The sequence below is a fragment of the Lissotriton helveticus genome, chromosome 5_1, assembly GCF_964261635.1.
Source record: "Lissotriton helveticus chromosome 5_1, aLisHel1.1, whole genome shotgun sequence".
Taxonomy (NCBI): Eukaryota; Metazoa; Chordata; class Amphibia; order Caudata; family Salamandridae; genus Lissotriton; species Lissotriton helveticus.
The window spans coordinates 1,345,090,789-1,345,114,016 of NC_136065.1; the positions used below are offsets into that span (position 1 = coordinate 1,345,090,789).

Here is a 23,228-nt window from a genome sequence, read left to right on the forward strand (position 1 = left end):
CGCAACGCCACTCAGCGCCACTCAACAACGCAACGCCACTCACCCACGCAACGCCACTCACCCACGCAACGCCACTCACCCACGCAACGCCACTCACCCACGCAACGCCACTCACCCACGCAACGCCACTCAGCCATGCAACGCCACTCACACACGCAACGCCACTCACACACAACGCCACTCACACACGCAACGCCACTCACACACGCAACGCCACTCACACACGCAACGCCACTCACACACGCAACGCCACTCACACACGCAACGCCACTCACACACGCAACGCCACTCACACACGCAACACCACACACACACGCAACGCCACACACACACGCAACGCCACGCACACATGCAACGCCACTCACCCATGCAACGCCACTCACCCACGCAACGCCACTCACCCACGCAACGCCACTCACCCACGCAACGCCACTCACCCACGCAACGCCACTCAGCCACGCAACGCCACTCAGCCACGCAACGCCACTCAGCCACGCAACGCCACTCAGCCACGCAACGCCACTCAGCCACGCAACGCCACTCAGCCACGCAACGCCACTCACCCACGCAACGCCACTCATCCACGCAACGCCACTCATCCACGCAACGCCACTCATCCATTTGCAAAACGAAAAATGTCAAACTCTTCTATTGCGAGACCTATTGCATTTTCAATGCTTGTTTAAAGATTTTCTGTGGGGTCCAATTCATTATGTATACACATCTGTACCGTATTTTTCTGTAATAATACAAAAGACCAGTTCAGGGCACATACATGATTATTGTTATGTGTCATTTATTTTACGCACACTCTTCCACTGTCATGGTATCTATCGCATGGAACATCACATGACCTTCCGAGGTCATTTACCAAGCCTTTTGACCCCGGAAGAACGGAACTCACTGGAACGGTCTCTAAGCAATTTTTCTTGGAGAAAGGTCTACTTGTTGTAGCTTGACAGATTGACAGCAAAAGATAAGAAAATGTCATCATGATTGTATCTGGCAAAATGGCTCAGTGTGCCCGCTGTAGAGATTAGTTTTTAACTTGATGGTCACTGCTTTGAATTGAGAGGTATGTAACAGGAAAATGCGTAGCTGGGTGCAGTGGGCTTAAGACGTATATAAAAAGCTGGTTTGCGTTGTCCAAATTAAGTGTTACTATATAATAACCAACTTTGTCAACAGAAGACAAACATCCTTTAGAAACGTTCAATTACAGCAGGCACGTTTCGTCCCGTTTGTGACTCGCTGAAGTTATACTCAGACGTATTTTAAAGTAATGAAGACTGAAGAGTTGCTATTAACAAGAGACTTCAGTCAAATGCTTCGTAAAATTGAGGGCAGAATCCGAAAGCCGCCACACGAGTGCACCCTGCTAGTACCTACGGTGCTAATTACCTCTGACTCGCAGCCTTGAAGCACTGTAACTTAGAAATCTTTTAGAATCCCAGTCAGTGTACTGCCACTCCTTGGAGGAACCTCAATCAATCAATCAATCAATCAGGTCATTTGTAGAGCGCACTACTCACCCGTAGGGTCTCAAGGCGCTGGGAGGGGGGGGGGAGTGCCGCTACTGCTCGAACAGCCAGGTCTTGAGCTTCTTCCTGAAGGAGAGGTGGTCTTGGGTCAGGCGCAGATTGGTCGGGAGTGAGTTCCAGGTCTTGGCGGCCAGGTAGGAGAAGGATCTTCCTCCTGTTGTCGCTCTTCGGATGCGGGGGACGGCGGCGAGGGCGTGGTTGGTTGATCTGAGGAGGCGCTTGGGAGTGTAGAAGTTGATCCGGTTGTTGAGGTAGCTCGGGCCTTGGTCGTGTAGGGCTTTGTGCGCGTGGGTGAGGAGCCGGAAGGTGATTCTCTTGTTGACCGGGAGCCAGTGCAGATCTCTCAGGTGTCCGGAGATGTGGCTGCGTCGGGGGATGTCGAGGATGAGTCTGGCCGAGGCGTTCTGGATCCGCTGGAGTCTCTTCTGGAGTTTGGCAGTAGTTCCGGCGTAGAGGGCGTTGCCGTAGTCCAGTCGGCTGGTGACGAGGGCTTGGGTGACCGTCTTCCTCGTCTCGGTGGGGATCCACCGGAAGATCTTACGTAGCATGCGCAGGATGTTGAAGCATGACGAGGAGACGGCGTTGACTTGCCTGGTCATGGAGAGGGAGGAGTCCAGGATGAAGCCCAGGTTGCGTGCGTGGTCCGTCGGTTCGGGTGCGGTGCCCAGGGCGGGGGGCCACCAGGAGTCGTCCCAGGCGGAGGGCGTGGAGCCCAGGATGAGTACCTCCGTCTTGTCTGAGTTCAGTTTCAGGCGGCTGGTCGTCATCCATTCGGCTACGTCTCTCATCCCTTCGTGCAGGTTGGCTCTGGCGGTGGCGGGGTCGTTGGTCAGGGAGAGGATCAGCTGGGTGTCGTCGGCGTAGGAGATGATGTTCAGGTTGTGTTGGCGTGCGATGGCCGCGAGGGGGCTCATGTAGACGTTGAAGAGGGTTGGGCTCAGCGAGGATCCTTGGGGTACGCCGCAGATGACTTTGGTGGCCTCCGACTTGTACGGTGGTAGGCGGACTCTTTGTGTTCTTCCGTCGAGGAAGGAGGTGATCCATTCCAGTGCCTTCTCCTGGATTCCGATGTTGCTGAGGCGCTGTACTAGGGTGCGGTGGCAGACAGTGTCGAAAGCCGCGGAGAGGTCCAGGAGGATGAGGGCCGCTGTTTCTCCGTTGTCCATCAGAGTTCGAAGGTCGTCGGTGGCGGCGATGAGGGCGGTCTCGGTGCTGTGGTTCGCTCGGAAGCCGGACTGTGAGGGGTCGAGGGATCCATTCGTCTCGAGGAAGGCGGCCAGCTGTTTGTTGACGGTCTTCTCGATGACTTTGGCCGGGAACGGGAGGAGCGAGATGGGACGGTAGTTCTTGAGGTCGGTGGGGTCTGCTGTGGGTTTCTTGAGGAGAGCGCTGAGTTCGGCGTGCTTCCAGCTCTCAGGGAAGGTGGCGGAGTCGAAGGAGGTGTTGATGATGTCCCGCAGGTGGGGTGCGAGGACAGCGTCGGCCTTGTTGAAGACGTGGTGAGGGCAGGGGTCAGTCGGAGATCCGGAATGGATGGAGTTCATGGTGCGGATGGTGTCTTCGGTGCTGATCGGGGTCCAGGTGCGGAGGGTGGTGGATGGTGGCGTCGTAGCGGTTGTGGCTTGCGTTGGTTGGTTGTTGAAGCTGTTGTGTATGTCCGTGATCTTGTTGTGGAAGTAGGACGCGAGGGAGTTGCAGAGGTCTTGCGACGGTGTGATGTCGTTGTTTCCGGCGTTGGGGTTGGAGAGCTCTTTCACGATGTTGAAGAGTTCCTTGCAGTTGTGTGCGTTGTTGTCCAGCCGGTCCTTGTATGCATTTTTCTTGGTGGCGCGGATCAGTTGGTGGTGTTTCCGGGTGGCGAGCTTGAGGGTGGTCATGTTGTCCGTCGTTGGTTCCCTTCTCCAGGCTTTCTCGAGGGCTCGACAGTTCTTCTTGGAGCACTTGAGTTCGTCGGTGAACCATGGTGTTTTTCTGCTGCAGGGTCTGCTGGGCGGGGTCCTTAGAGGGGCGAGTTCGTCCGCGCAGTTGCTGATCCACTTCGTGAGGTTGTCGGCGGCCTGGCTGGGGTTCGCTGAGTTGGCGGGAGGGTGCTGGCTCAGGGAGGCGGTGAGCTGGTCGGCTGTGATCTTGTTCCAGCTTCTTCGGGCAACCTGTTGCTGGAGGTGGTGGATCGTCGTTCTTCTGAAGGTGAAGTGGACGCAGCTGTGGTCCGTCCAGTGGAGTCCTGTTGCGTGGCTGAAGGTGACGTCTTTGCTGGATGAGAAGACGGCGTCGAGTGTGTGTCCGGCGAGGTGGGTGGGGGTGGTCACCAGTTGCTTGAGTCCGAGGTTGTCGAGGTTGTCGAGCAGGGTGGTGGTGTTGCGGTCGTTGTTGTTCTCCAGGTGGAAGTTGAGGTCCCCCAGGAGGATGTAGTCGGCGGAGGGGAGAGCGTGCGGGCTGACGAAGTCGGCGATGTCCTCGCTGAATCGTGTGCGCGGTCCCGGGGGTCGGTAGATCAGGGTGCCTCTGAGGGTGGTCTTCGGGTTGGTGTGGATCTGGAAGTGCAGGTGTTCCGCGGTGGTGAGGGTGTCGTCGGTGTTGGTCGTGATGCGGATGGTGTCTCTGTGGATGATGGCGATGCCTCCTCCGGTCTGGTTGTCGCGGTCCCTCCGGGTGATCTTGTAGCCCTCTGGGATGGCGATGGCGATGTCAGGGGCTGAGGAGGAGTTCATCCAGGTCTCGGTGATGAAGGCAACGTCGGGAGCGGTGGTGTCGAGCAGGTTCCAGAGTTCTACGGCGTGTCTGTGGATGGAGCGGGTGTTGAGCAGGATGCACTTGAGGTGGGTGCTGCTGGAGTTCGGTTTGTCGGGTGCAGGGAAGGTCCGGATGCAGGAGAACTTGCAGGCGAGGCAGCTGAAGGGTCCGTGGGTGTGCTTCGGGGCGGCTCGGTGACATCCTGGGATGTGGCCGGTGTTGAGTGCGGTGAGGTCGGCGGCGCTGTAGGTTCGTCGGGTCGGCTTCCGTCGGTGGGGGCCAGGGGTCCTGGCGCTGGGCGCGGTCCAGGCGCGGACGGGCGCAGACGGGCTTACCTTTGGCGCGCCTTTGGCGCACAATCGGCGCGCCCGCTGCGCGTCAACGCTGCGCGTTCGCACGGTCGCCATTTAAGGCGAAGTGCGCGGGTGGGCGGGGCAGCTGGGAGGCGGGAGCGGGGAGGGATACAGAAGACAAAAGGGGCGGGGACAAGCGGCGGTGGCGGGAAGGGAGGGCGGGGGGCGGCGCGGTAGGCGGAGGACAAGGAAGGAGCTGACACGGAAATAAGTGCAAAAACAGGCACAAATTACCGAGAAAAACGGGGAGAAAAGAGAGTTACGCAGAGAATCACAAAACAAGCACAAATTACTGAAAGAAACGGGGAAAAAAGAGAGTTACGCAGAGAATCACAAAAGCAAGCACAAATTACCGAGAAAAACGGGCAAAAAAGAGAGTTACGTAGAGAATCACAAAACAAGCACAAATTACTGAAAGAAACGGGGAAAAAAGAGAGTTACGCAGAGAATCACAAAACAAGCACAAAGAGCAGGCAAAACAAGCGAAAACAACACTCGCAGCGGCGGCAGCCGGCAGACGAGGCAGCGCGAGGCAGAGGGCGGGCAGGGGCACACGCAGTAGCTGGTGGCCGTGCGGCGCGGGGGTGTCCCACAACCTCGGTGCAAAGGTGGGAGAGGAACGAGTAGCCTGCAGGTTGCAGACAGATCTCAACAGCTGAGTGCATCCACCCATCTCAGAAAACCTCAAACATCCTTCACCGGATGTGAAGTCTCGACCCTTCTCCTTGCAACACAGCATCACTTTTAGCTAGTTTCTCAGTGTTACTAACGACCCCGATGACGTTGCAAAATTGGTAATAATTCTTTTACTGTACTTCGAAAAAATGTTTTAAAAAGTCTCAAATATGAGTTTGCGAACATTTGGTTCCTAGAAATGTGTGCCTACTCTCCCTTCACTCCGCTAGCCGTGCTGTGGTTTCCCAGCCTGCAGTGCACACCGGGCGTGCACATCTTTCCCCAGCACACTTTGGGGTCTGCACCCATGGGCTGGGACAGGCCTGGCAGGCGGCTGGCCATTTATCACCAGGACTGGTAAAGAATGGCCAGCTGCCTCACACACTTCTATTGAAGCGCTAGAAAAAGAGGGAATAAAAACTTTACTGCCCCCTCCCTCGTCCATTCTTTCAGACCTTAACCCCTGGGCCCAGGAGCAGAATGGGCTCCAGTGGGGGCCGCCATTGTCCTGACTCTAAAGGGACTGCGTTCTGAGACAAGGGCAGTGGGATTCAGAGCCTGGATTGGGGGGAGCATGCATGGGGGAGTCTGACATCTCAACGATCCGCATAGTTTAGCCCCTTTTAGAAGGAAGAAACACACCTCTCCCTGAAGCTGTGAACGCCACTCGCCAGGGGGCCTGTCCGTTCAAGTGGTTTGTCGTTTCGAGGCAGCTTCTGGAGGGAGTTCGCGCCCCCCTTTTCCACTGGCAGTTGGTATAATCCGCGCACAGATGTCCCAGGATCTGATGGTCCTAACTTGCTGCTCAGGCGTCGCAGTATCGGCGGTGGGAGCTCTGCGGGACAGGCTCCCTTGTGGCGGAGGGGCAGCAACCAGCGATCTCACCAGCAAAATAAGGTAAGAGTTAAAAACTACGTTGAAATTCTGTGAGCTTTAGAGAAAATTAAAGAAAGGACCCGTTAACAAATGAAAGAAAAGTAGATTGAAAAAAGGAATGCAGCCAGGTGCCAAATTATACAAGTCACAACAGAGAGAAAAGAAAAGTTTCAAACAAGTAGAAAAGTGACGAGTAAAACAAATGGAAAACAAGTACAGGGGAAAAAGTGAGAAAGAAAGTAGCCGAAAGGAACTATGCAAGAAATGCAAAAGAATAATGCTGGATAAAGACAAGTTTGAAACAGAGTAGCCCACCACCTATTGTAACCTGGTAGGGTAGTTTGGTAAGTTAATGCGCCTGCGGCGGAGGAAGAGCTCAACATGTAATGGGAAAGCGGCATGAAGCGTTAGGACGATGGCAGCCAATGCTTAAGAAGTAACTCAAGCACGTGTTGTATACCCCGGGATAAGGGTGTCTGCCGGGTCGCCACTCTGCAGTCACTTATCAGGGCTGTGAACTCTCTGACTCCCGGTCTGATCTGCTGTAGGGAGTTTACTGGTACAGCGCGGGTGGGAGGGAGACCACTGGCGGGTTATCACAGAGCACAATGTCAGTCAGATGCATGTTTAGTTGTCTATGCATTCATATACATAGTGTTTTTTTCTATTTCATGGATATTGTCCAAATGGATGTTAGGGCACTTTACATCGATGTACTGAAGGAGGGGAATCTTGCAATACTGAAATTACGAAACATATTATATAATTATTCCCATTATATACCGTGTGACAGGGTGGGCATTTGTTAGATAGGTTTATTTTGGATATATTTTTACGACGTTTCCAAGTCAAATGTTCACATTACCCTCAGTAGAGGATCGGAGTATGGATCTGGGTCAGGAGTAAGTTATTTTTCAGGCGTAGTCTTTTTTGGAAAGGGGTGTATTCCATTACTTCGGAGCAGACGCTGAGATGGAGGGGATAACGTTGAGGTGTTGATGCTCCGTGTGTTTCCAGGAGGAAATGGTTTATACTGAAGATGTCTTTGCTTCCCCAATGTGCACGTGTGCCCATTTCAAGGGCTGTATCTACGCGATAAAGGTTCAGCCTATCGACCTGCAGAATGCACTCTGGTGTCTGCAGCAAAACCCAATAGGTCTGTCTGTTTTACCGGGGGGGGGGGGGGGGGGCAGGAGGTGTCTAACAGGTGAACTGATGACTTCCGGGTGTTGTGCAGCACTGATAGACATTATCCTCCCGACAGAGGCAGGTAGCTGGGTTCCAAACTTTTAACTATCTGATGCAACACCTTCCTTGCGAAAAAAACGAAAACCCGTTATTGGTGACTTCCATCATGCCCCGCCCCCTCCACGCAGTAAACACTTTGTGGTAGTTCACGTTGCATTGCTGCCCTATACAGTTCGTGGATTCATAAGAGGCTCAAAGATCCTGCATTTCCCTCTGGCTTGCCATAACCGCTTTAACTACATTTTTGATTGTAAGGCCGTGCTTTTTTATTTTTGTCCTGCGCCTTGATCTGATTGCATCTTTCCCCTTATGCACATTGTGTGATGCTTTATCAACAGTCGAGCCTTCTCTTTGCTTGTAGTCTGTTCTTCAGTAGAGGTTATACCATTAAATCGACCTAAATCAAGGTTGGCCCAGGAGGTAGACCTGGTGGTTGTGAGGCCCCCAATGAAAGTACCTCGGCCTGGCTTTGGTAGAATTTCTGTACATGCTGCAGGGAGAAAGCATTTATTCTATGGAGTAGCTGCAAAAGTAAGATAGAACGTTAGGTTTTTAGCTGCATAACAGTAATATACAGCACGCGTGCACCGATTTCTAATTTTCAATAGCAATGTTCATTGTCATCCACATAAATGGTGCTCTTTTTATGGACCTCTGAAGCATGAAAGTCTGACTGGACCTGCCTGGATACAACCCTGTCACATCAGGCTGTCCACAGACCTGCGTCGTAGGTGACGTACTCACTGAGTTACCTTCTGGCTTTCTGCAAGCCTACGATGCTTGTGTTTCTTCCTTGCACCTTTCATTGACATGTTTCCAGTTTCTATTTTTGCACCGGAGATTGACAGGTTTGTATGACCCGGTACCTTCAGTTCCAACCACTGTACTGTTGATTAGCAGTTACCAGCCTGATTTCTGCCGACCCCGGTGGGGTGCTTTGAGGGTTCGTTTGTCAAATAGCTTGGACCCCTCGTCTGGGTAGTGAGCGCTATATAAATGCAATTACAATACAATAACTTCCTACAACATGCACAGTACTGACAAGGGCCAACAGGTGGGCACACTTCCCTCCTCTCTTCCTTCTCCGACTAGCCTTGCAGGAGTTTTGTTAGGAGCGACAGTCACGTGGTACCAGTTGCATAAGCCTGAAGTCACGTGCCACGACCTCTCAGAAAGGTATGCTGCCTCAGGAGCACGAGGCACACTCTGGTCCTCTGCTCCTTCATGCTGAAGACCTTCAAACAACTGGTCCCTACATTCCCACATTCTCTGCTCAAGTACCCTGGCAGCCCCCATGTTCTTCCTTCACCCTAACTTTCAGCTCAGCAGGTAAGCTCTGTACAGCGCTTGATGTGTAAAAGAGAGTAGGCGCCAGGGCCCTTCAAGGGAAGCCACTGGACACTGCACCACTTGGACACTGCACCACGTATTGCTCCTGCCAACTCTGCCAATTACACTACCAACCCAACTGCTTACCATCACTCCCCTACAAGTGTGACAATTCAGACGATTCCAGGCCCTCAAATCTATAATAATGATGTGCGAGCGGCAGGAATTGCTATTTTGTAACGTATACTGACATAGTAAACACTCTTGTGGCATCACAAAATCTGACAGACAGCATTACCATGTGGTGGACAGTCACTAGAGCCAGTGCTGACAATTAAGTTCTGGTGCCAAGCCATGGAAATCACTGGCTCAAATTAGGCACTGGCTCTGGGTACACTTCAGCCCCCACCTGAGACTTAAGTACTTCATCTCTTCTGTTGGCTCATTTATCATATTCAAACAATTGAGAGATTGCTCCATAATCCCCTCTTCCAAGACCACCAGTTGACTACTCAACACCTTGTGATCTGTTGGCTGATCCCCAGGGACATAGCTCCAGGGGGGGTGTTTGGGGTGTGACACTCCCCTAGTAATTGGATTCTGGTTTGTTTAGTTGGGTCTAGGAGCCTCCAGTTGAGCTGGGAGTGTCTGTGGTCGGGTTTTCATTCAGATTAGCAGCCCTCATAGCAGACACAAATCTCTATGAAACTACAGAGATTGTATACACCCACCCCTCCTCTTCCTTCTCACACTAAACAGGCCAAGAAAAAACAAAGGACGGGATGGCTTTCATGTGGTGCAGAGAAGCTGGTAGAAATGGGGTCTCTAGTTGGCAGTGGTATGCACCCTGTCCAAGTAGGGACCCTCACTCTGGTAATGGTAAGTAAGGGAGTCACACAGCTAAGATAACTCTTGCTCACCTCATTGATAGCTTGGCATGAAGAAGCGGGCTTATCTCAGAGGCAATGTGTAAAGCATTTGTACATCCACAAACAATAACACAGTAAAAACACCACAAAAGGAGTTCACGCCAGCTTAGAAAAATAGTCAATATTCATCTAAATAAAACAAGACCAAAACAACAAAAATTCAACATACAGAAGTAAAGATATAACTTTTCAAAGGTTAAGTAATTGTAGTCCATAGATGTCGATGGATGCATTACTTTTTAGCACTAAGTACCTTGGATGCATCAAAATTCAAAGACGAAACAGGCACAGGGAAGGTGAGGTGCCGGAAAAGCAACGCTATGCATCAGTTCCTTACTCCCAGGGGAGGTGATGCGTCAGTTCCTTACTGCCAGGAGAGTGATGCGCTGGTTCCTTACTGGTGCGCTGGGGAAGTGATGCATCGGTTCCTTACTGTCAGGGGAGGTGATGCGTCAGTTCCTTAATGGAAGGGGAGGTGATGTGTCGCTCTCCGGAAAACGCGGCCTCAGTTACCTACTGCTCGGCAACGCCGATGAAGAGATCGGCACCCTGGGACGATGCGTTGAAATTCCAGATGTGCTGCATCGATTTCACAGTGACTAAGCAGGCGCTGCGTGAAAGTTGAAGCAGTGCGTCATGGACTTTGGTGATGTGGTGCTCGAACGTCATGCTGCAGCATTCCTTCTGACGTGCTGCAACGGAAAGCTGGAGTCTGCAATATAAAAGTCATGGTGGAAGTACCGATCAGGATCCACGCTCCAGTATTGGCAGCAGCAATACGTCGAGGTTTGCAGCGATGCAGTGATAAAAACAGATGCTGGGAGTCAATGCATGGATTTTCTCCTTCCGTTCACCAGATTCCACTTCCAAGGGCCCTTGGACTGGATTTGGCACCACTTGGCTAGTGAGGACTCTCAGCAGACGAGCCCGGGCCCTGTTAGGTGAAGTCTTTGATGGCCCTGAGACTTCTTAACAGGAGGCAAGCACACACAAGTCCTTGGACAACCTTGAAAGAAGGATTCAGAAAGCAAAGTCCAGTCCTTACACTCCCAGGACAGAAGCAGTAAGCCACAGGCCAGCACAACAAAGCGACAGGCAGAGTGGCAGTCCCCCCTACAACATCCAGCTCTTCTTTCTGACAGAATGTCCTTAAGTCTAGAAGTGTTCCGCTTTGAGAGTCAGAAGTCCAATATTTATACCCCTTTCTGCCTTTGAAGTAGGCAAACTTCAAAGTAAAGTCTTTGTAGTGCAAACGACCCTGCCTTTCCCTGACCTGGCTACAGACACACTAAGGGGAGTGGAGACAGCTTTGTTTGAGGACAGGCACAGCCCAATTCAGGTGTCAGTAACAACTCCTCCCAACACTCTAGCTCAGGAAGGCCTATCAGCCTGCTGATGGTCAATCAGGATATACAAGGCACACCTCAGCTCCCTTTGTTTGACTATCTACAGTGAATGCACAAGAGCCCAGCTGTCATCCTAACCCAGATGTGGATTCTACAGACAGGCAGAGGCACAGAATGGTTAAGCAAGAAAATGCCCACTTTCATTTTTGTTTGTAGCATAATTTTCGGGACAGATCATTGAAATTGAACTCCTTGCACCTCGAGTCTTGAACGCACTGGATTCGAAGGTAACTATTGAACCCATGTACATTTCCCTCTTTGCCCCCCAAGCTGCAAATTCCCAGCAGCTACACAGCATTTACTGATGTAGCTATGTCGCTTCATTGCAGGTTGACATCCACAGTGTCCGATGACTAGTTTTGAAAGCTGATTTTGAAATAACTATTTGGGACCATACACCTTTGGTCGCATGAGGTATGTTGCACCCATCTGGTGCATTCATTGGGAATAAGCGCTTTTAATATTCATGTAAGGCTCAGCCCTCTAAACTCGCTTCCCCCTTTTGTTTCCCCCTAAACAGTATCGACGGATATATTTCCTCGCCCTGATGAGAATCCGATGATTCACACATTGGATTTCGAAACGCGTCGGCAAAAAGCCATGTTTTGTCTTAATTGAGTTTTGTTTTCCATTTCTGCACTTTTTAGAAATGGTTTCTTGATAACTAGACAGCGACAGGATTTCTGATTGAATGTATAAGACGCTATTTTCTAATATATTGATGCATATGACTGGATGATACTGTTACACTTGTTACTTTTGTAAATACCTTTTGATCATTTGTAATTCATTTTGCACTTATTCATTTGTGTCTATTTTTGCATACAATGTGTCTTTATGCTTTTCCCTAGCAAAATTTATGTTTGCTCAAAGTACAGTTGACTATGTATCTTTCTTTGTTTCTCGAAAAGATTTAAATGCATAAAAGCCTAAATGCGAATGACATTATTGTCAGAGTTCACTAATTAATGTGGTTTTCTCTGTATGATTCATTAAATGCGTGCATAATTGTGCTTATAAGAGGCATAGGTAAAACCCCTTTTTCATGGTACTTCAATAGGCCCGACCTACCCTCTTTCCCACAGGGCCAAACCCCTCCTTTCCTCTCACTTTCTAAAAGCGGCATTTTCAAACATGCAATTTAAAAACCAACCTCACCAATAGATGTACTTTTAAATTGTGAGTTCATAGACTCCAAACTCCAAATCTCTATCAGCGCCCAATGGGAAATTCCATTTAAAAGATATTTCAAGGCCATCCTCATGTTACCCCACGTGAGAGATAGTCTTTGCAATAGTGAAAAACTAAATTAGCATTTTTTCACTATTAGGACATGTAAAACCCAATAGTACCTGTCCTGCCTTTTATATACACTGCACCCTGCCCTTGGGGCTGCCTTGGGCCTACCTTAGGACTTACATCTAATAAAAGAGAAGGTTTGAGCCTGCCAAGTAGGTGTACTTGCCAAGGTCGAAATGGCAGTTTAAAACTGCACACACGGACATGGCAGTGGCAGGTCTGAGACATGGTTACAGAGCTACTCATCTGGGTCGCGTAATCAGTGCTGCAGGTCCACTAGTAGCATTTGATTTACAGGCCCTGGGCACACCGGGTGCACTTTACTAGGGACTTACAAATAAATAAAATATGCCAACCATGGGTAAACGAATCACCAATACAATTTAGAGAGAGAGCATATGCACTTAATCACTGGTTAGCAGTGATAAAGTGCCCAGAGTCCCGAAACCAACAAAAACAGGTCAGAAAAAATAGGCGGAAGGCGGCAAAATGTTAGGGGATAGCCCTGCAAAAAGGGCCAGTTCCAACAGAAGCTGTTTAAATGTAATACTATTTTTATCCAGTTTGCCATCCAGAATGCCAGCGATGGTTGGGAAATCTCTGTCCACTCCCCACTCAGCCCCAACATCTAACTGACTAAGCTATGCCCCTGCCTGTGCCTTCCACTCCACCTCCAGAATCATTTATTCTACCACATGAATATTCAGACTCTTGAAGCCTACCCTGCTTAACCCTATGAATGCTTTATAGGCAAACTCTGGGGAAGCACAACTGTTTGGCCTCCACTCACAATTTCTGATTCAGGAGGTCCCTGTTTGTACGTAACTCCCTCGCAACTGTTTTTATGTCACAATGTGTTGTTATATAAAACAGAAGTGTACTGATAATTAAACATTCACACACTTAATACAACAACACAATTGTTAAATTCAATGTTATTGCCCTAGTACAGAATAACCAGTATGAAAAATCTCTGCATACTGTCTCCTAGAGTACTTTACATTCACTTTATGGAGGCAAACAAAGGGGAAAACAGCTGTACCCAGACTCACAAGGCCGATTTAATGAGGTGTTATCTTACTGCATAGAAGTATCCCTTTGTGCTTGGGTTGAGTACCTTTGATTATAAGTTCTATGTGTGAAAAAACAACACATCATTAACCACAGGCACGGACGCACCGAGAGTACTATGCTGTTATTATTGCTGTTGGTGGAAGGGCGGGGCATTATGAGCCACCCGAGAAACCACCTCTCATGAATCATAGTCTCTCAGCAAAGAGAACAGAGTTAATACAGCACACATTATTCTCGCCACATCTCTGAATATGTATTTAGCACAGACTAAACTAAAGCTTGTTGTGAGCTGTATGGAAAGATGTCCAAGTCTATAACGTGCTGCTTCCTGTTTGGCGGAAATGACTTCACACAGCCAATGGCTGTGGCCGTAGGGTGACTATTCACCCCTGCTTCTGTCGCCCTTGGAGTTTTCGTGCCTGTTTTTTGGCTCTGTTCTTCCACTGTGCTTGAGCTCTCGGGTGTCTTCCTGTCATTCTTCGCGTTTACATATTCTAGTGCTTACATTCCCGTCTCTTGTCTGTTACTTGGTAATTTATCTACTTCCTTACTCTCCGGACTCGTTATTATCTTTGTGTTCTGACCCACTCGCTGCTCTTGTCTCTGATTCAAGCGGATTTTCGCATGACCAGTCACAATGAGGCACCCATTAGCGCTAGGAGGCCCTGCACACGCGAAAGCTGCGCTAAACACAAAATACACAATATTACATGGCTCAAGGCAATACCGCCTTACCCAAGTTGGCCTGCGCCAGGGGGGACAGGTGTCTGTGATTTCTGGTACACGCAGTTTTGCTTTTCCCATCCTCAGTGTGGCCTACACGCATCGGCATGCAGACACTCTTGTGAAACGTGTGGGTGTAGCTATGAAAACTTAAAAAAAAGGCGCGTTTTTATAAGCTGCTCCTAGAAATCAAGCAGTGGTGACTAATGCATTTTTTTAGCTTCTGTATCAAGGGACCTATTGTTTTAATTTCCTCATCTGTCGTTTGTTTTGACTGTTCATTCTATAACCACACTAAGGCTTATATGTATTGTGTTTCATTCTTAAAAGTTTCTTGGTTGTAAATGTAAGCATACATGGCCTTGTTTGCCGAATGCTAAATGGCCTCCCAGCGTCTGCATTTACAGATGTTAATGTCAAAGGAAAATTAAAATTCAACGAGGAGCCTCTATTTCCCATTATGTTTGGGATTTACAAAGTTAAGATAAACCTAATGTGTCCAGCAACATCTCAGCACTACCATATATGTCTCCAGTTGCCCCATCGGTACGCAAGATAACTCAGTGTGTCCGTGTGGCATCTGTCGAAAGAAATCGTTGGTAAGCTTCAGCTGGCCTGTTTAACTCCAGGGCCGGGGTCCTTGGACCTAGCATGGTTATAGCCGCCGGCGGAAGAGCACGGGCTGACCGGAAGCAGCTCTCTTAGCACCAGGGGCCATTTCACTCTTATGTTTATTAGGGAAGGTTATTATAGTGTCAACTCACAAGAATTCCGTTGGCGCCGTGCCAGACGTCAATGGCGTATCCAGTCTTCTGTTCACTCTTGGCATTCTGGCACTTGTAGATTTGCAAACTGAGGCGGCGTGGTGAGCAAGTGCACGATGGAGTATACCCAGATCTGTGACTGGGAGTGGAGTGAGTGGATGAAAGGTTTCAGCGCCCAGTCCATCGTCTTGTTGTGTTGACTTGTCGATTTGCTTGTCTAGTTTTAAATCCAAATCTTTGAACGCAGACACAAGAATAGTCGTGGTGACATCAAGATATATATATATATATATATATATATATATATATATATATATATATATATATATATATATATATATATATATATATATATAGCGACCCTGTGTCATGTATGACAATCAGTCCAGGCTGTTCACCAAGTATCCCTTTGCTATTACTTTTGGAACAAACTCGTAATGGTAAATATAATAAAAACCACAGCTCCCAGAATGCATGTTGCTTTGACAGCGGGGGCTGGCTGGCGGTGTTACGGGTGGAGCAAGTCACTTTCCAGCTGTGCATAATTTACATTTTGAAAACCCTGTAGTTTTGACGCCAGATAGCTAACAGAAGGGATAAACGGAAGTTGTGTGCGTGGGAGGGTGTTTAGTATTCCTCTGAGCGAGTGCTTGGGGGGGGGGAAGTCAGCCAGAACACTAGTAGTTTTAAGCTCTGGTGATTCCTTCCAGCACGCTGGTTCCCTTCAGTGGCAGGCTACATGGCCTGCAGGCCTTTTGTTTTTGGGAGGGGGTTTTGTTTTGCCTTTGTCTGGGGAGGGAGCACGGCTGCCCCTGTCGCCCCCACCCCTCCGAGAGTTCTTCAAGCCCCAGAGCACACAGGTCAATCTTTGTGACCCATGGGGGTGTTGAGGGAGTTCTGCTGACAGGGGAGGAAAGTTAAATCCACATTTGTGCCTCAGCTGAATCAGCCACCAAGCCCTCGCCTGACGCCTCCCTGCCACGGACTCTCACTGGGCCGGCGTTGATTTGGGGGCGGCGGGCCGGAGATCCAGAGTTAATTAGAGAAATACTTGTGCCGCGTGTCCCGGGGTGTTCATCCCGCAGCTCTGCGGGTGTCCTAGCATGCCCAAGGGGTAGAGACCCTGGGAACTGCCCCCAAAGCAAAGCTGTAGGACAGAAGTATTGCGGGTAGAGCTTGGCTAGAATCAAGGAAAGCAGGGCCGGACTGGCCATTCCGCCGTCCTGGCGTTTCCCCGCCGGTAGGCTGCTGGCTGCTTTCTTGCCGTGGCCTCCTGCAGTCTGGGGCTGGTTTGAACATTTGTTAGTCCGGGCTGATTCTGTTTTCCCGTTTCTCCCTGGAGGAAGAACGGGTCTGATTCTGCAGCTGGACTGGAGAGGGGGACCGGCCGGTGGGAATGCCTTGGTGTTCTACTGCCGGCCACCAGAAACCAGTGTGTCTCGGTCAGGCCAGGCACCTTCAGCCACCCCTGTACGTTCACCGCAGAGCGCTTTCCATGCTGGGAACGAAAGCAACCCATATACATTCTTGTGGTCTGTTAGCGAGCACAGTCAGAGTTTTCAGGTTGGCCCATGACCAGTATGATTTTTTTTCCTTTGCATTTTGGGGCCTATAGTCTTGTCTTGTTTGTGTAATAAGCACACAAAATAACAAGTATTAGGATGCAAAGGATTCTCTGCTCCATGTTCTCCCAGACTGCACACTGGCACCTCTGAAGTGCCTCCTACATGCCGCAGCACGTCTCATCCAGGGCCTGAAGAAAATATGATCACATCACCCCACCATGATGGAACTCCAGTGGCTCTCTTTGCCAGCCCGCAGCATCTTCAGAACCAGAATCAACTGCATAGTTAACAAAACCATCACGACCGACATCCCCACCTTCCTGACTGACTCGCTCCAATTCCCTGGTGGCTCTTGGCACACCATCAACCAAGACACCATCGGACTGTAGATAAAGACGTGTAAAAACAAGGCAACAGGCCTTTTCCACCTATGTACCCAGGATCTGGAGTAGCAAGCTTGCATCTATCAGGACTGCCCCCAACTTAGGAAAGAGTTCGTATCGCACTTCTTTAAAGAATTCTACCTCATGTTGCAGTAACAGTCCACAAATCAGGTACCTCTCAGATCACTTGTTGGTTGTATCTTTGCCTTTGACCACATAAAGTGTACTTCGTGCTGCTCAAATACAGCATATGTTAAACTAGGACTGGCCCAGATAATCCTGCATGAAAGATCTGCCTCCAAGCATTGGCCACTACCAGGTATGGGGCAGTGGGAACCCCATGCAGTACTAAGGGGTTAATAAGGCTTTCCAGTTCCATACATCTTTCTCTTCCATAGGTTTTGGAGCAAGTCCCACTTTTTTTAAAGCACTAGGTTGTGGATCCTATTAATACTGTTTAAATTGGCTGAGATTATTATGTATCTTATTCTTGTTCACTAAAAACATCAAATAGTTTGGTAATTATCTATGTTCATATTATCATCTCTTTTCAAATATCTTTCTACGTTACAGCAGCTGGCAGCTGAAGGGAGATTTTCTCTACTTATACCTTAGTTCGATCTTAAAATCTTGAGTTTTGGGTGCAGGTAGTGGGCATTACATTGGCGGAAGACGCAAGTTCATGAATGCTGTTTGCAGTCTATAAAAGAGGTGTTGCGGATTCTCCACTCCCTAGGGGCGGCATAGTATCCTGCTGTGAGGTAGCACCCCCCATTTAAACACAAAAGAGGCAAACTGTGGCACCTCACAAACTCCGAAGGATGATGGCTTTAGAGCAAAGACCTGAAGATACTGTATCTTCTTGTTTCCTTGGCTGCAACAAAGACTGTATTTCTGAGAGTCACTCTGCAGAAAACAACATTTATTTACTCAACAAAGAGCAGACCAATGCAGTATTCAACAATGCCTCCTCACTCTGAAGCCCAAAGGTGCGCGTCCAGGTAGGGGAGGTGATGCCTCTTGCCACTTCTCCATTGGAATGGACGCAGATGTAGGAATTTCTTCCACATAATCGTTTTGCAACCTGCTCATCCCAGCCACAGCCCACCCTTCCAGGCAACATAGGACCATCTTCTCCTCCACTCCACCATTGTAGTATCACTTCTCCTCAGTTCACTTCCACCATTTCGAACAGGCCTTAACGTGCCCCTATACTCTCAGCTCCTTAATATATCAGTTGAGGGCCTGCAACATTCCCGTACCACCCCTCTGTACTTTATGTGTACCACTGCTGTGGTGCGTCACAGCTTTCCAGACTCCTTCCTTTCTCCGAATAGGCCTCGAGCTGTGCTGAAAAAGCCTTAATGAATGGTGCAGCGGCTAGACTGTGTGCTGAACAGTCCTGATCGCCTTTGAGGGACCGGGGTAGCCATGCCTGGTGAATCCATTTCTGGTTTGCACTGTGTGATGGGGATCCCTGGAGCATGTGTTTTACAGTCTCTGATGTCACATTGCAAACATATCTTCAAGGCAGCAGAAGAAGGAACAGGGTGCTCATCTTTATTTGAAGGCATAGAGAATACAATAGAATATGTCAGACATTTCCTTTGACATTTTTCGAACATTAGCGTTATTAGGGGAAGCGTCGATACTCACCTAGCATAATCTGGTTCTAATGGACTGGCATACAGACTCAACACAGAGGGTGGTAGCATTGAGGATGCCCTTTGAGGGATCTCATTTGTTTTGGTCAGAGCTGGAGGATAAAATTAATAAATTATTCAAGGAAGATAAACATTTAGCCAAAATGAAGCAAGCGCAGCTTAACAGCAATAAATTGCTTACAAAAATATTCCTTTTCAGCAATCATTAAGGAAACAATCCCAACAACCAAATACATTAAAACCCAACGGTTATGGATGCAACCAACAGCAGGAACAAAAGCGAAGCTCATCTAATAAACAACAAATGTCCAGACTATGCTAACGTTAGCCAGCTGTTTCCAGCCAGAGTGGAAATTTTGATTTATTTCAGTCCTGCGTGGAATCCATTTCAGACGCATTTTTATTCCAGATCATCTGATTTGGATGCAGGCTAGAGTTATTGAATTTTTTCTAGAGTGGAGAGTCAGGCCAACTCTTGTGCCTCACAAAAAAAGAGAAGAGAAAAACATTGTCAGAGGTATTATAATCAGTGATGCTAAAAGAAGCAATTGCAGTAGTACCCGAATGGAACAGAAGGAAGGGTTTACACTCAATTGTGTTCCTTGCCACAAAGACCTAAGGTGTATTTAGAATGGTGCTGACCTGAAGAATTTGAATCAATCAATGGGTTACGTCAGTCCCCTTCAAAATGCAGTCTTTCAGAAAATAAATCCTCTGATTCCGAAGGAAGATTATATGATATCCATAAATCTTCAGGATGTGTACTTTCATGTACCGATGACCATCGAGCATCAAAAATACCGGGGTCTTTTTATGCAGAAATCCCATTACTACTTAAGTTCTTCCATTTGAGTAAAAGGCTGCTCCTTAAGTATTTACAAAGGTGGTGGCACCTCTGGTAGCATCCCTGCATGTCCAAGGGTGGAAGCTCTATCCCCACCTCTACAATTGGCTTAGCCATACTTCATCAAAGGGACAAGTCCTGGAAGGAATGAAGGCAGTATGCAATTGCCAGAAAAATCATCGTTTTCTGTTGAGCATTCTTAGAAGTCAGCTGGTACCATCTGAAGACCTGGCCTTCATTGGAACAAGGTTCCGAACAGATATCAACAGGTTTTTTTCTTCCTCCATTGAGAGCCGGCATCTCTATGAAAAACCCTAATACAAATCTTGCAAAAGCAATCAACCTCAGTGATAGTGTGGTTGGCAGCTCCAATATTCACTGTGCCCTGAGCAAGCTTGTATCTACCCCCCTGTGGTGTAATCTTTCAATCAATCAATCAAACATTTGTAGAGCGCGCTATTCACTCGTGAGGGTCTCAAGTCGCTAAGGGTGGGGGGAGCAGCTACTGGTCGGACAGCCAGGTCTTGAGACATCTCCTGAAGGTCAGCAGGTCCTGGGTATGACGCAGGTGGACAGGGAGGGTGTTCCATGTCTTGGCGGTGGGGTGGGAGAATGATCTTCTGCCATGGGTTGTTCGGCGGATGCGTGGGACGGTGGCGAGTGTGAGGTCGGGTGTAGAAGGACAGTCGTTCGTTGAGGTATGCTGGTCCGGCGTTGTGGAGGGCTTTGTGAGCGTGGGTGAGGAGCTTGAAGTTGATCTTCTTGTTGACCTGGGGGCAATGCAGATCTCTCAGGTGGGTGGTGATGTGGCTGTGGCGAGGGAGTCCGAGGATGAGGCGTGCAGAGGTGTTTTGTATGTGTTGGAGTCTCTTCTGGAGTGTGGCCGTGGTTCCTGCATAGAGGGCGTTGCCGTAGTCCAGCCTGCTGCTGATGAATGCTTGGGTGACCGTTCTTCTCGTTTTGGTGGGGATCCATCTGTAGATCTTGCGGAGCATGCGGAGGGTGGTGAAGCAGGAGGAGGAAACCGTGTTGACTTGCTGGGTCATAGAGAGCCTTGAGTCCAGGATGACCCCAGGTTGTCTGCGTGGTTGGTGGGTGTCCGGGCAGCTCCCAGCATGGTCGGCCACCAGGAGTCGTCTCATGCGGAGGGGGTGAAGCCAAGGATGAGGACCTCCGTCTTGTCCGAGTTCAGTTTCAGCCGGCTAGTCTTCATCCACTCTATGACGGCCTTCATTCCCTCATGGAGGTTGGATTTGGTGGTGGCTGGGTCCTTGGTGAGGGAGAGGATCAGTTGGGTGTCATTGGCGTATGAGATGATGTTGAGGTGGTGTGATGTTGAGGTTGAGGGATGATCCTTGGGGTACGCCGCAGGTGATTGTGGTGGCTTTGGACCTGAAGGGACCTTTAGCCTCATTGGGGTCAAATATCTCAAAATTTCAACTCAGGATCCGCTCTGGTGGTTGGATCCAGGGTTGCTGTCCAAATGAGTGCAGTTACAGGTGGACCCTCCTTTATTGCTTACTACTCACACAAGCGACATTGAGTGAGGAGCAACAGTGGAGTCATGGCCTACTAGGCAAGATGATCAATTCTGGAGACTCGTCAGTCATCTAACTGGAGGGAGCTTACTGTCATATAGAAGGTGATGCTACATTTTTAGGATTTCATCACAGGTCAAAATGTAGTAGTCATATTAGAGAATTTCGTTTCAATAACATACATGAAAATCCAAGATCGAACGAAGTTGAAATTTTGGAATTTGCGGGCTTGCCACTTGTTGAAGTGGGTAGAGTTTCCATAATAGCAGTTTGATACAAGGCAAAAAAAGTATACAGAATGATAACTTGAGTTGAAAATACTCATCATTACAAGAAATTACATTGTCCAGAGGGACATTTCAAAAATATGTAAAAGATTCAGGAGACCATTCTTGGATCTCTTTGCCTCTCCTCTCAATTTCCAGGTTCCCAAATTCTGCTCCAAGAATGCGGTGAAAGGAGCATGGGTGGTTGATGCTCTGTTAGGTACACAGCCTCCTTAATGCCTTTCTATGCTGATGTTGGCAATGTTGCACAAAGAGGCCAAGGAAAGAATCATGGTAGTTCCATTTTGGCCTAGAAGGTCACGGTTCTCCATTCAGTAGGCATTTGCAATCCAACCTCGATGGATTCTTCCTCTACCCCCATCTTCTCTGGTATCCAAAGGCTTTTCTACCACAAAGGCTGTGCTTCTTGGTTTGGAGGTTGAGAGTTGGGGATTGCAAAGGAAGGGAATTCCGAGACACCTAGCTATTGCCATTCAGGAGTCTTGTCGTTCATCAACGTTAAAGTTGCATGAGTGACATTGTGGGAAATTCCCAAAGTGGTGCATGAAGCATCCATTATTCCCATTAGAATGTAATTTAGTTGTAGGTCTTCAGTTCGTGTGGGACAGGTTTGAATGTAAACTTTCAATATCAACTTTGAGAGCTCAGTGGGCAGCCATCAGAATGTTCAGAAGTCCCTGGGAGAAGTTGAAAGATGATGAAGATTTGGTATCTAAGTTACTGAAAAGTATTTCCTAATCATATTTTGTGCAGGGGCATCTCATCAGTTATGGCGGAGGTGCGTCGCACCACTGCTGAAAAGCAGCAGTCTGACGAAAAACAAAAGGACAATAAAACTACTTCATTGTCATTTTATTTTGACTTCGAGTCTGCGGAGTCAAGGGTGAGGATATGCAGCAGCGTCATACAACAGTGGGAGAAGACGTGGTAAGCATTAAAAGTGCTCATGTTGGTTTGGCCGGCTGTCCACAGCCTGCCAAATAGACAATGCCACTTGGATATCTCCAGGCTGTTCCTTGTAGATAATTTAGTGTAAAGGGCACAGGCTACCAGACCCTGTTGCAGCGCAAAACCGTCCTGCTCTGCCCAATCCCAGTGTTTTTCTCATACTGGGAGTAATAGCATGAGAGAAGCACTGGGATTGCTGGGGTCTGGGAGCCTGTGCTTCTGGGGATTGTGGTGTCGGGCGGGAGAAGAGGAGCAGCGAGGCTCTGCGCGGGAACAGGAGATCATGGCGGCCGGCCGGAAAGGTACGTTTATATATATACATTTTTTTCTTGCCCCCACCTCGGATTGGTAGCAACCGCCACTGGTTTTGTGGACTGGCCAAACTTTCACTTACATTATGAGATCTGCCTCTAGTTTTAAGAGCATTGATAGGATGTCCTTTTGGACCTCTTTCATTGGCTAACATTCTTCTCACCATGAAGGTAGTGTTCTTAATGGCCATCCCTTCAGCAATGAGGATTGGGCAAATGTGTTGTCTGTTGTTTGTGTGTATATGTGGTTGATGTCTGTATACTGCTTTGATAATCAGAGCGCTCATGCCTTCCTATTCCATGCCTGAGTAACGCTCACACTCCGGGATGTCCTTTTGTGGTATGGTAATGACACTCTTGTGTATCTCATTATAAATTTGCGACCACAAGTACCAGAATGCAATGTGCTACAAGTATGTAGAACGAGGAAATGTGAACAGCTGGTTACTGTGTTGAGGAAGAGTTACAAATGAGTAATAGCCTGATTACTTTCTGGTATTCTTTATGACGTACAGTGAAAAAAGGACAGGCTCAAATTCCAACCTTCCTAATGTGTGCCTGTGACAAGGGGCCATATGACGGATGTGCCTGCCTCATATGTTTTTTTTAGGTGACTTATAATGCAAAGTATTGTTTATTTTATTTGTATTAAGCATCAGAAAGTTCCAGAATGCAAAGCTAAAACCTGGACTGGATTTCATTCTCAATCATGGACCAGGGAAACTTGACAGCTCTGTA

The 23,228-nt window shown here is 48.6% G+C and overlaps 1 protein-coding gene across 1 annotated transcript in view; it reads left to right on the forward strand.

Annotated features, from left to right (window-relative positions):
* Positions 1-6,084: 6,084 nt before the first annotated feature.
* Positions 6,085-23,228, forward strand: part of INAVA (innate immunity activator) — a 115,400-nt gene continuing 98,256 nt past the window's right edge. The window contains exon 1 of the mRNA XM_078644228.1: positions 6,085-6,199. The gene's annotated coding sequence lies outside the window, so the exon portion shown is untranslated. The remainder of the gene's footprint in view (positions 6,200-23,228) is intronic.